General features: G+C 39.6%; 1 long non-coding RNA gene across 1 annotated transcript in view; it reads left to right on the top strand.

The window, feature by feature from the left end:
* The first annotated feature begins 1,062 nt into the window (after positions 1–1,062).
* Positions 1,063–13,308, top strand: part of LOC116586003 — a 164,784-nt gene continuing 152,538 nt past the window's right edge. Inside the window, exon 1 of the long non-coding RNA XR_004283843.1 lies at positions 1,063–1,094. This is a non-coding gene — a long non-coding RNA (uncharacterized LOC116586003). The remainder of the gene's footprint in view (positions 1,095–13,308) is intronic.

The raw sequence follows: 13,308 nt of genomic DNA, 5'->3' as shown, positions 1-13,308 counted from the left end.
TTAAAAAAGTGGTTGATTTTCTGTTTCTAGAATTGCTGTTCTTCTTCTCTTCATTCTGCCGTTGCATTTGTGGGTGTTTGCAATCTAGATAAGCTATCTAGCTGATCTCCTGCTAGCTGAAGTAGTCTCAGCCTGCTACTTCTCCGCCGTCTTGACTCTGCATTCTAAAGCTATAGTTTTATTTTATTTTATTTTTTTTAAAGATTTTATTTATTTAACAGACAGAAATCACAGGTAGGCAGAGAGGCAGGCAGAGAGAGAGGAGGAAGCAGGCTCCCTGTGGAGCAGAGAGCCTGATGTGGGGCTCGATCCCAGGACCCTGGGATCACGACCTGAGCCGAAGGCAGAGGCTTTAACCCACTGAGCCACCCAGGCGCCCCTAAAGCTATAGTTTTAGATATGAATTTCACCTTATAAGGATTTTTGCAAGACAGCTTCTTCTTTTTTTTTTTTTTTTTTAAAGATTTTATTTATTTGAGAGAGAGACAGTGAGAGAGAGCATGAGCGAGGAGAAGGTCAGAGAGAGAAGCAGACTCCCTGTGGAGCTGGGAGCCCGATGCGTGACTCCGTCCCAGAACTCCGGGATCATGACCTGAGCCGAAGGCAGTCGTCCAACCAACTGAGCCACCCAGGCATCCCTGCAAGACAGCTTCTTCAGCAGAGAAATGGCCTTTAGTTTTGAGATAAAGTGTTTATTTTTCAGTTTTCAAGAAATGAACTTTAAATTTTCATGTTATCATATTTAACATGAGAACATCTCATAATATATTTAAATGTAGGTATCAATTACAGTGTGTATGGTTGTATATTTTATTTATTTATTTATTTATTTAAGAAAGATGGCATCTGTCACAGATATTTCCCATTATCTTGCCTTTTGCGTCAGTTGCTATAGGCTTTTTTTTTTTTTAAAAAAGATTTTATTTATTTATTTATTTGAAAGAGAGAGATCACAAGCAGGTAGAGAGGCAGGCAGAGAGAGAGAAGGAAGCAGCCTCCCGGCTGAGCAGAGAGCCCAACACGGGGCTCATTCCCAGGACCCTGCGATCATGACCTGAGCCGAAGGCAGCGGCTTAACCCACTGAGCCACCCAGGTGTCCTGCTGTAGGCTTTTTCTTTTTCCCCCCTTCTAAAGGTTGGTCCTTTTTCCTAAAATTATCTCATATCCATGCTTCTCCATCCCTAATGCCACATTTCTATCTCAGGCATTAATCATTTGCCACCTGCTCTTGGAATAATCCTCTTAGCTGGATTTTCTACTTCTAGAAAGACATCATCTAATTCAGGCCATATTGTGTCCAGAGTAATCTTTGTGACAAGGTAATGTATTCTTTAGCGGTTCCTCAGTACTTACAGGATACCTATTAAACCTTTCTATCTGGCCTATAACACCCTGCCTCTGTCTACAGCTTCAGTTCTCACCTTTGCACTTTATACACCTCAGATGTTCAACTAGTTGTATTCCCTGAAACATTCTTTTGTTATGTTCCTCAGATTATTTACTCTGGCTGTTCCCACTGGTTGGAAATCCCTTCCTTGCCTGTCTACATGATAAATAGCTACTCTTTCTACATGCTTTGACAAGATACCCCTAAATCTTTCTCCCCTTCCATCATCCAGAATTTCATCATCCCATTTGGTCTTCTGAGACCCATAAAATTTTTTATTACTGTGTATTTTATTCAGAAGATCTGGACTCTTATCCTCCTATAGGTTGTGTTTAACCTTATCTGACTTTATTTTTTACTGCTATTTCCAATTTCATTTTCTAAATTCTGCTAGTGCACTCTCTGGTATTTGTGATTTGTCCTTATCAAATGTTCTTCAAACTCTTGATTAAACATTTTCTTTACCTTAGTACTCTAACCAAGTCTTGGTTCTACACTTACTATACTATTTTTATGTATCTTTTTCAAGTAGTGACTAATTTTTCTTCTGTGGTCTTTGTGCCCCTGAGCCTGAAATTGGAATAAATGGCCTTCTTATTTCTCTGTGTTGTATATAGAACATTGTCTCTCTCTACTTCTAAAAGCCTCTAGCCTTGAAGCTTCTGCCATCAGACTGTGTCACTCATTATTGGCCAGTTTTGGATTCCTTAAAGATTTACATACTGGTTAACTGTAACTTTCTGTGGTACAGCAAATTTAAAATTTTGATGATTTCAGTACCTATAGACTTAAGTAGATGAATCTTCCAGTTCCCTGCCTTGGTTTCTCAATTCCTTGATTTTCGTTTATTTACCCCATTTCTCACCCTAAAACAGTTAACTTCTCTCATGTTTGTACTATAAACTTAGCCTTAAGTAACAACTGTCCTCTTTTCTCCACAATTTCAGTTGTAATCATCCTGCTCTCTTTTCCTTTCCAACATTTTATCATAAAAATTTCAAGTATATCAAATGGTTAAAATAATTTTTCAGAAAATACCTGTATACCCACTATCTAGTTTATATTATTAAGTTTTTTTTTTACTATATTTTCTATACAACTGTCTATTCATCCCTCTGTCCATTATTAATTCATCTTATTTTAGGTGTATTTTAATGTAAATTACAGACATCAGTAAGCTTCCTCTTTAATACCTCATTATGAACACCATTAATTACAGTTTAATATTTGTTGCAGTAATGGGAATTCTTTTTGACACACACAAATAATTGTTTGCATCCTGCTTTGCCATGGATGGTAATCACCTTGAGGGCATCCTCAAGATCCACTTATATTTGTATCCCTGGTGGCTGGCACAGGAGCATTTTGTAGGTGGCAAGTAAGTACTAGTTGAGTTGAATGAATGACAGTTTTGCCTCGCAGTAGTACTAGTCTAGTCATTAAGATAATAGAATAAATCCCACTGGATCTCTCAAATCCATAATTAAGTTACCTTAACAAATCAGGCAGGGAACTTTGCCAGAATGTCAGGACACAGACTGAGTTAAGACAAGTCAGGCTTTCCTTGCAATGCTTTTCTTACATTTCATTATGTTCCAAAGACATGACAAAATTGAAATCTGGTACATGAGCAAAAAAGCATAATACTTAATTGCTTTCTTCAGAAAGGCATGCTTATTACTGCAGTGACATTAATTTTCTATTATGGCTAAGTAGAGGCTAATATTTTTATTATTAGTTTAGTATGCCTAGAATAATTATGATTACAGTCTCATAATATAGAATTATTTCCAGAGTGTGTTTTACCTTCAAGCTTGTTTAAGCAAAACTATATGGTATATAGCAGAAAGATACCATTAAGGAATAAAATGCTCATGTGATATCTTGTTAGGTTACATGGATCAGTCATTTAATAAACTGGGCATAACCTGACTTGGCTTTTAGACATCTGTGTTGATTTTCCATGGTTGCCTCTAGTAGAAGTTAGACTGATGTCATCATGTTAATCAGAAAATAAAGATTGTGCAATATACCATCCTTCCAGCAATGTAATTGGATAATTTATCCCTCCTGCTATGAGAATCAGTCAGCCTATTTACTGAACAGATGCCAAGGAAGAGAAATGTGTGAGATGCTCTGACAGAACGACACCATCCACAATGCTAAACAAGAAGTGTGTGTCATAAATGTGAACCTTACATAATAGAATAACACCTTTTAAAACAGAAGTGTGATCATAAAACCATCTGCTTCATAATCAGTTTGCAGAGTACATCTGGTATTGCTATATTGGCTCACCATATTGTTCCTAAATGCATTTTAAAAACATAAAAGGAATACAGATAGTCTATAGGTTGAGAGACTAAAGGTCCAGATGGCTTCCCTTAGTAACTTTCTAATTTCATCATTGTATTTCTTAATAAAGCTGTCTTAATAAGCATGTAACTATTACCATTAAAAACACATATTGATTAAATGAGTGTTTGAAGGCCTCAGGTAGAAGTGGTGGTTTCATTTAGTTGTGTGAGTTGAGTGTAATTTTATTTCTATTTAATTACTCCTTTCTATTAAAATAAAAGAAAATACAACATCACAAAAGTTCTTATTTCAATGATAATATCATACATGACGATGCTGTCAGAGGACACAACAAAGCTTAAAATGATATGATTAATATGGAGCACACAGTTGGCTCTGACTGAAGAGATTTAAAAAGGCAGTTAAAACCTGAGTCTAAACTCAGAAGAAGCCCTTAGCTTTTACTGTCATTGACATCAGGTAATTTGCTGTCATATCTTCTGTAACAGTTACATTTTAGTTGGAAATAATTGTTTTCTGGTTGATCAGTATTTCACAGCTAAGTTCTTCTGTTTTTTGGAGAAAATCTGCATAGAATTTATACATTATAAAGATTTTATTTATTTATTTGACAGAGATCACAAGTAGGCAGGCAGAGAGAGAGGAGGAAGCAGGTTCCCTGCTGAGTAGAGAGCCTGATGCGGGGCTTGATCCCAGGGTCCTGGGATCATGACCTGAGCCGAAGGCAGAGGCTTAACCCACTGAGCCACCCAGGCGCCCCTGGAAGGTTATTTTAAAAACCATGTTGGGGAGGAGTCAAGATGGCGGAGAAGCAGCAGGCTGAGACTACTTCAGCTAGCTGGAGATCAGCTAGATAGCTTATCTAAAGATTGCAAACACCTGAAAATCCATCGGCAGATCGAAGAGAAGAAGAACAGCAATTCTGGAAACAGAAAAACAACCACTTTCTGAAAGGTAGGACCGGCGGAGAAGTGAATCCAAAACGACGGGAAGATAGACCCCGGGGGGAGGGGCCGGCTCCCGGCAAGCGGCGGAGCAACGGCGCACAAAATCAGGACATTTAAAAGTCTGTTCCGCTGAGGGACATCGCTCCAGAGGCTAAACCGGGGCGAAGCTCACGTGGGGTCAGCGTGGCCTCAGGTCCCGCAGGGTCACAGAAGGATCGGGGGTGTCTGAGTGTCGCAGAGCTTGCGGGTATTGGAACGGGAAAGCCGGCTACAGAGACAGAGCCGACAGTAAGCTCACAGCTCGGTGTTACCTTGAACCTGTCGCAGGCTCGGTGAGCTCGGAGCGCGGCTGGAGGTCAGGCAGACGGGAGTAACTGGGCGCTGTTCTCTGAGGGCGCTGAGGAGTGGGGCCCCAGGCTCTCGGCTCCTCCGGGCCGGAGACCAGGAGGCCGCCATTTGTATTCCCCGTCCTCCGGAACTCTACGGAAAGCGCTCAGGGAACAAAAGCTCCTGAAAGCAACCCCGAGCAGATTACTCACCCCGGCCCCTGATAAGGGCGGTGCAATTCCGCCTGGGGCAAAGACACTTGAGAATCACTACAACAGGCCCCTCCCCCAGAAGATCAACAAGAAATCCAGCCGAGACCAAGTTCACCTACCAAGGAGTGCGGTTTCAATACCAAGGAGAGCAGCAGAATTCCAGAGGAGGAGAAAGCAAAGCACGGAACTCATGGCTTTTTCCCTGTGATTTTTTTTAGTCTTGCAGTTAATTTAATTTTTTTCTTTTTCATTTTTTGTTTTTTTTCTCGCCTTCTGGTTAAATTTTTTTTAACTTTTACCTTTTTCTTTTTTAACGTTTTTTAACTAGTTTATCTAATATATATATTTTTTCTTTTTTATATTTTTCTTATTTGTTTTCTTTTTTTTTAATTCTTTTCTTTTCTTTTTTCTTTTTTTTTTTCTTTCTTCCTTTTTGAACCTCCTTTTATCCCCTTTCTCCCCCCTCACGATTTGGGATCTCTTCTAATTTGGTTAAAGCATATTTTCCTGGGGTTGTTGCCACCCTTTTAGTATTTTACTTGCTCCTTCATATACTCTTATCTGGACAAAATGACAAGACGGAAAAATTCAACACAAAAAAAAGAACAAGAGGCAGTACCGAAGCCTAGGGACCTAATCAATACCGACATTGGTAATATGTCAGATCTAGAGTTCAGAATGACAATTCTCAAGGTTCTAGCCGGGCTCGAAAAAGGCATGGAAGATATTAGAGAAACCCTCTCGAGAGATATAAAAGCCCTTTCTGGAGAAATAAAAGAACTAAAATCTAAACAAGGTGAAATCAAAAAAGCTAAATGTGGTGCAATCAAAAATGGAGGCTCTCACTGCTAGGATAAATGAGGCAGAAGAAAGTATTAGTGCTATAGAAGACCAAATGATAGAGAATAAAGCGGAGCAAAAGAGGGACAAACAGCTACTGGACCACGAGGGGAGAATTCGAGATATAAGTGACACCATAAGACAAAACAACATTAGAATAATTGGGATTCCAGAAGAAGAAGAAAGAGAGAGGGGAGCAGAAGGTATATTGGAGAGAATTATTGGGGAGAATTTCCCCTATATGGCAAAGGGTACGAGCATCAAATATCAGGACGTTCAGAGAATGCCCCTCAAAATCAATTAAGAATAGGCCCACACCCCGTCATCTAATAGTAAAATTTACAAGTCTCAGTGACAAAGAGAAAATCCTGAAAGCAGCCCGGGAAAAGAAGTCTGTAACATACAATGGTAAAAATATTAGATTGGCAGCTGACTTATCCACAGAGACCTGGCAGGCCAGAAAGAGCTGGCATGATATTTTCAGAGCACTAAACGAGAAAATCATGCAGCCAAGAATACTATATCCAGCTAGGCTATCATTGAAAATAGAAGGAGAGATTAAAAGCTTCCAGGACGAACAAAAACTGAAAGAATTTGCAAACACCAAACCAGCTCTACAGGAAATATTGAAAGGGGTCCTCTAAGCAAAGAGAGAGCCTACAAGTGGTAGATCAGAAAGGAACAGAGACCATATACAGTAACAGTCACCGGACAGGCAATACAATGGCACTAAATTCATATCTCTCAATAGTTACCCTGGATGTTAATGGGCTAAATGCCCCTGTCAAAAGACACAGGGTATCAGAATGGATAAAAAAACAAAACCCATCTATATGTTGCCTCCAAGAAACTCATTTTAGGCCCGAAGACACCTCCAGATTTAAAGTGAGGCGGTGGAAAAGAATTGACCATGCTAATGGACATCAGAAGAAAGCAGGAGTGGCAATCCTTATATCAGATCAATTAGATTTTAAGCCAAAGACTATAATAAGAGATGAGGAAGGACACTATATCATACTCAAAGGATATGTCCAACAAGAAGATTTAACAATTTTAAATATCTATGCCCCCAACGTGGGAGCAGCCAAGTATATAAACCAAAAATAACAAAATCAAAGAAACACATTAACAATAATACAATAATAGTAGGGGACTTTAACACTCCCCTCACTGAAATGGACAGATCATCCAAGCAAAAGATCAGCAAGGAAATAAAGGCCTTAAACGACACACTGGACCAGATGGACATCACAGATATATTCAGAACATTTCATCCCAAAGCAACAGAATACACATTCTTCTCTAGTGCACATGGAACATTCTCCAGAATAGATCACATCCTCGGTCCTAAATCAGGACTCAACCGGTATCAAAAGATTGGGATCATTCTCTGCATATTTTCAGACCACAATGCTCTAAAGCTAGAACTCAACCACAAAAGGAAGTTTGGAAAGAACCCAAATACATGGAGACTAAACAGCATCCTTCTAAGGAATGAATGGGTCAACCGGGAAATTAAAGAAGAATTGAAAAAAAATCATGGAAACAAATGATAATGAAATACAACGGTTCAAAATCTGTGGGACACAACAAAGGCAGTCCTGAGAGGAAAATATATAGCGGTACAAGCCTTTCTCAAGAAACAAGAAAGGTCTCAGGTACACAACCTAACCCTACACCTAAAGGAGCTGGAGAAAGAACAAGAAAGAAACCCTAAGCCCAGCAGGAGAAGAGAAATCATAAAGATCAGAGCAGAAATCAATAAAATAGAAACCAAAAAAAACAATAGAACAAATCAACGAAACTAGGAGCTGGTTCTTTGAAAGAATTAATAAAATTGATAAACCCCTGGCCCGACTTATCAAAAAGAAAAGAGAAAGGACCCAAATAAATAAAATCATGAATGAAAGAGGAGAGATCACAACAAACACCAAAGAAATACAAATATTATAAGAACATACTATGAGCAACTCTATGCCAATAAATTTGACAATCTGGAAGAAATGGATGCATTCCTAGAAATATATAAACTACCACAACTGAACCAGGAAGAAATAGAAAGCCTGAACAGACCCATAACCAGTAAGGAGATTGAAACAGTCATTAAAAATCTCCAAACAAACAAAAGCCCAGGTTCAGACGGCTTCCCGGGGGGAATTCTACCAAACATTTAAAGAAGAACTAATTCCTATTCTCCTGAAACTGTTCCAAAAAATAGAAATGGAAGGAAAACTTCCAAACTCATTTTATGAGGCCAGCATCGCCTTGATCCCAAAGCCAGACAAGGATCCCATCAAAAAAAGAGAGCTATAGCCCAATATCCTTGATGAACACAGATGCGAAAATACTCAACAAAATACTAGCCAATAGGATTCAACAGTACATTAAAAGGATTATTCACCACGACCAAGTGGGATTTATTCCAGGGCTGCAAGGTTGGTTCAACATCCGCAAATCAGTCAATGTGATACAACACATCAATAAAAGAAAGAACAAGAACCATATGATACTCTCAATAGATGCTGAAAAAGCATTTGACAAAGTACAGCATCCCTTCCTGATCAAAACTCTTCAAAGTGTAGGGATAGAGGGCACATACCTCACTATCATCAAAGCCATCTATGAAAAACCCACCGCTAATATCATTCTCAATGGAGAAAAACTGAAAGCTTTTCTGCTAAGGTCAGGAACACGGGAGGGATGTCCATTATCACCACTGCTATTCAACATAGTACTAGAGGTTCTAGCCTCAGCAATCAGACAACAAAAGGAAATTAAGGGCATCCAAATCGGCAAAGAAGAAGTCAAATTATCACTCTTCGCAGATGATATGATACTATATGTGGAAAACCCAAAAGACTCCACTCCAAAACTGCTAGAACTTATACAGGAATTCAGTAAAGTGTCAGGATATAAAATCAATGCACAGAAATGAGTTGCATTTCTCTACACCAACAGCAAGACAGAAGAAAGAGAAATTAAGGAGTCAATCCCATTTACAATTGCACCCAAAACCATAAGATACCTAGGAATAAACCTAAGCAAAGAGGCACAGAATCTATACTCAGAAAACTATAAAGTACTCATGAAAGAAATTGAGGAAGACACAAAGAAATGGAAAAACGTTCCATGCTCCCGGATTGGAAGAATAATTATAATGAAAATGTCTATGCTACCTAAAGCAATCTATACATTTAATGCAATTCCTATCAAAGTACCATCCATCTTTTTCAAAGAAATGGAACAAATAATTCTAAAATTTATATGGAACCAGAAAAGACCTCGAATAGCCAAAGGGATATTGAAAAAGAAAGCCACAATTCCGGACTTCAAGCTCTATTACAAAGCTGTCATCATCAAGACAGCATGGTACTGGCACAAAACAGACACATAGATCAATGGAACAGAATAGAGAGCCCAGAAATAGACCCTCAACTCTACAGCCAACTAATCTTCGACAAAGCAGGAAAGAATGTCCAATGGAAAAAAGACAGCCTCTTCAATAAATGGTGTTGGGAAAATTGGACAGCCACATGCAGAAAAATGAAATTGGACCATTTCCTTACACCACACACAAAAATAGACTCAAAATGGATAAAGGGCCTCAATGTGCGAAAGGAATCCATCAAAATCCTTGAGGAGAACACAGGCAGCAACCTCTTCGACCTCAGCTGCAGCAACTTCTTCCTAGGAACAACGCCAAAGGCAAGGGAAGCAAGGGCAAAAATGAACTATTGGGATTTCATCAAGATCAAAAGATTTTGCACAGCAAAGGAAACAGTTAACAAAATCAAAAGACAACTGACAGAATGGGAGAAGATATTTGCAAACGACATATCAGATAAAGGACTAGTGTCCAGAATCTATAAAGAACTTAGCAAAGTCAACACCCAAAGAACAAATAATCCAATCAAGAAATGGGCAGAGGACATGAACAAACATTTCTGCAAAGAAGACATCCAGATGGCCAACAGACACATGAAAAAGTGCTCCATATCACTCGGCATCAGGGAAATACAAATCAAAACCACAATGAGATATCACCTCACACCAGTCAGAATGGCTAAAATCAACAAGTCAGGAAATGAAAGATGCTGGCGAGGATGCGGAGAAAGGGGAACCCTCCTACACTCTTGGTGAGAATGCAGCTGGTGCAGCCACTCTGGAAAACAGCATGGAGGTTCCTCAAAATGTTGAAAATAGAACTGCCCTATGACCCAGCAATTGCCCTAAAGATACAAACGTAGTAATCCAAAGGGGCACGTGCACCCGAATGTTTATAGCAGCCATGTCCACAATAGTCAAACTATGGAAAGAACCTAGATGTCCATCAACAGATGAATGGATCAAGAAGATGTGGTATATATACACACAATGGAATACTATGCAGCCATCAAAAGAAATGAAATCTTGCCATTTGCGACAACATGGATGGAACTAGAGCGTATCATGCTTAGCGAAATAAGTCAAGCAGAGAAAGACAACTATCATATGATCTCCGTGATATGAGGAAGTGGTGATGCAACATGGGGGCTTAAGTGGGTAGGAGAAGAATCAATGAAACAAGATGGGATTGGGAGGGAGACAAACCATAAGTGACTCTTAATCTCACAAAAGAAACTGAGGGTTGCTGGGGGGAGGGGGGTTGGGAGAAGGGGGTGGGATTATGGACATTGGGGAGGGTATGTGCTTTGGTGAGTGCTGTGAAGTGTGTAAACCTGCTGATTCACAGACCTGTACCCCTGGGGATAAAAATATATGTTTATAAAAAATAAAAAATTAAAACAACAACAACAACAAAAAAAAAACCATGTGGACTACTCTTTTCATCATAACCCTCAACTGTTTCTTTAGTTAGGATTTTAGGATTCACATTTGCATTTGTGTCTCTCTCCTGTCAATGCTGTTTTTGTTTTGTTTTGTTTTTCAGATTTTATTTTTGGGTTGCCTAGGTGGCTCAGTCCATTATGTCTCTGACCCTTGATTTCAGGTCAGGTCATGATCTCAGGATCATGAGAGGAGCCCAGCTTTGGGCTCAAGCTCAGCAGAGTGTCTGCTTGAGATTCTCTCTCTCTCCCTCTGCCCCTCTCCCCTGTGCACATGTGCATGAAATAAATGCTCACACACACTCTCTCTCTGACTAAAATAAATACATAAGTCTTTAAAAAATATATTTTAAGTCATCTCTACACCCAGTATGGGGCTCGAATTCACAACCCTGAGATCAAGAGCTGCATTCTCCACTGACTGAGCCAGCCAGGCACCTCTCTGTCCTGTCAATACCATTGTTTTCAGTACATTCTTCTTCCTTCTGCTGTCCTGGGGCAATAGGTTGGAGTGTTTCCAATAGAATGTTTTAACAACTGTTAAAGTCAACATATTTAATTTCTTATCAAGTGTTGATGACATTGTAGGGGGAAAGGCCAGTGCCCTTGATAGGTGTATAATACCCTAATATTCTAGTGATTTTTATAGAAATTTAGTGATATGCCTGATTTAGCAATCTTATTTTGAGAACTATGGGTACACTTCACAAATGTATACAGATATGTTTACATATCCACTGAGAGTATTCATTGTACCCTCATGTGCAAATTGTGGAAAAACTGGAAATAAGAAAATTGTTGCCTGATAAGGGATAAGTTAAACAAATTGTGTCCCATTTGTCAGCTTCTTTTTGTCAAAAGGAATCCCAAACTATTAAATATTACAAATGCCTAAAAACAGAAACACAAAACAAATATAAAAACATTGTTCTGTATGCTTTAAAAAAATCTAATTTGTCTTTTTGTCTTTTACTTTGGGCTTGGATCATGGGATCTTCTTTCTATGTTACATAGTTCCATTATCCTTAAATATTTTATAGCCAGCACGTATTAGTCTTGTCAGCTGACAAGTAGTAAAGATAATAAGCCATTTCAGTGGTTGCAGTGGATACTTGGAATGATTTTAATTCCTTTATCTCCCTTACTCCCTACATGCAATAATTGCTAACCCTTGCATTTCGTACTACTTTGAATATTTTCCCATCTTTTTGCTATTTTAAAATCCAACCCTTCCTATAACTTAGTTTTTCATTGTCAATGTAGTGGTCTACATAATTGCAGTATTTTTTCAGATTATTATTTTTTTCCATATAGATTTAATTTATTGATTTATTTGCCAGAATGAGAGAGAGAGAGAGAACAAGCAGGCAGAGGCAGAGAGAGAAGCAGGCTCCCCACTGTGTAAGGAGCCAGATGCGGACTCCATCCCAGGACCTGGGATCATGACCCGAGCTGAACGCAGCAGCTAAACTGACTGAGCCACCCAGGCGTCCCTTTTTCAGGATTCTTCTTCTTTTTTCTTTTTTTTTTAAAGATTTTTTATTTATTTATCAGAGAGAGAGTGGGAGAGAGCGAGCACAGGCAGACAGATGGCAGGCAGAGGCAGAGGGAGAAGCAGGCTCCCTGCTGAGCAAGGAGCCCGATGTGGGACACGATCCCAGGATGCTGGGATCATGACCTGAGCCGAAGGCAGCTGCTTAACCAACTGAGCCACCCAGGCGTCCCAGGATTACTATTCTTACTCTGATTTCCATTCTACCTTTCTTTTTGGAAATTTATTTGGGTGTTGCGGCCAGCGCGACGAATTGACCAGGGTAACCGTGGGGGCTAAGAGGATGATGAAAAAAAAAAAAAAGTTAAGAGACAAAGAGATGGGGACAGGAGGGACACTGAAGAGGATGACCAACAGTGCCAGATTTATTCCACGTCTTACAAGCATTTATAAGGCAAACCAGAATAGGAGGAGCATTACATCAGTACCTAGTCAGATGACCGCAAGTTCCTATAACAAGTTTACATTAACTACAAGCAAACCTCTTGAGCCCAGGTAGTTTAGGCTAAAGCCATTAGCAAGACAGTCATCCAGGGAGTGGGTCATGGGAGGTACAGAACAACAAGGATTAACTAAGAACTCAGGACTCTGGCCACATTGTTCCCTACTGCAGGGAGAGTGTGTGGGAAGTCACGTAGGCGAGCCCAGGACACATAGCACAGACCCTTTCTCAGTGCACTCAACTTTCCCGTCCTTAACCTTGTCAAGGTGTCCGGACTTTGAAGGAGACACAAGTCAGGCCCTGCTTTGGTCCTCCACTCCAGCCATGCCGTGGCCTCCAACATTTGGGGTTCAGAATAATTTGTTTCTTACTTCAGGTATAGAATCAGGAGGCATGATTTTGGGGGTCTTCTATTTAGGTACTTCTGCAACGTAGTTATTCCTGCACATCCTAGG

The sequence above is a fragment of the Mustela erminea genome, chromosome 3 (assembly GCF_009829155.1).
Source record: "Mustela erminea isolate mMusErm1 chromosome 3, mMusErm1.Pri, whole genome shotgun sequence".
Classification (NCBI taxonomy): domain Eukaryota; kingdom Metazoa; phylum Chordata; class Mammalia; order Carnivora; family Mustelidae; genus Mustela; species Mustela erminea.
This window is presented reverse-complemented; position numbering and strand designations above follow the sequence as displayed.